Source organism: Microcebus murinus, chromosome 7 (genome assembly GCF_040939455.1).
Source record: "Microcebus murinus isolate Inina chromosome 7, M.murinus_Inina_mat1.0, whole genome shotgun sequence".
NCBI lineage: Eukaryota > Metazoa > Chordata > Mammalia > Primates > Cheirogaleidae > Microcebus > Microcebus murinus.
The window spans coordinates 45,351,051-45,351,907 of NC_134110.1; positions in this window are offsets into that span (position 1 = coordinate 45,351,051).

Below are 857 nucleotides of genomic sequence, written 5' to 3' on the forward strand. Positions count from 1 at the left end.
CAGACAGCAGGTAATATTTAAGGAGAGGAGAGGTAAATGTCCCCAAAACTGTAGAATGTGAGCAAATTGTTATTGCTACCTACACAGTCAGCTTTTGAATTGTATCCATTTTTTCTAGCATTTCTGTTTCTCACAGTCTAGAGTTGTGGCTCTCTGCTGGTTTGATAAAACACATTCTCACTGGAGAGCAGACTCAGAGATAGAACATGTTGGCAACACGCCAAGAATATGATCAGGCAGCCAGTGACAATGGAGATTTAGTTAGCAGGACTTCTACTTGGTGTCCAAATCTGATAACTGGAACGTTTGTAAAAAGAACTTTATTTGTGAAGTTCAACTCTTTCAGCCTCCAAACTTTCCAGTTGAAAGGCATATGTAAACATACATATGAGAAAGGACAGGTAAAGTGAAAACACATTAATTTTCAAAAACCCAAATTCTCTTCAATATAAATATTCAGTAATTGAGTACATTCAAACAATAATGATTTCTCATAGTGCAAGTTGAGCTGGTTAACAATTTTGTAACATGATTTTTACAACACAAGCAAGATACAGTTTTATCAGGATTCACTGAATTTGGGCCAGATGATGGGACACTGAAAAATGGAGATAAATGTCTTCAATAATTATACTTCTCTTTTCTGTCTTAGTTATTCTTGCTTTATTACCATACAGAATTCATTTTAGATATTAATACATTTTTACTGATCTGAATTTCATTATAGAACTTATTCTAAGTTAGGTTAATAAAGTCGAATTTTACTATATTGGTCATGAATTTTTTAAATCAATAATATAAAGTGAAACTAAACAAAGAATGAAATATAATTACTCATGTCAGTATATTTTTATTAC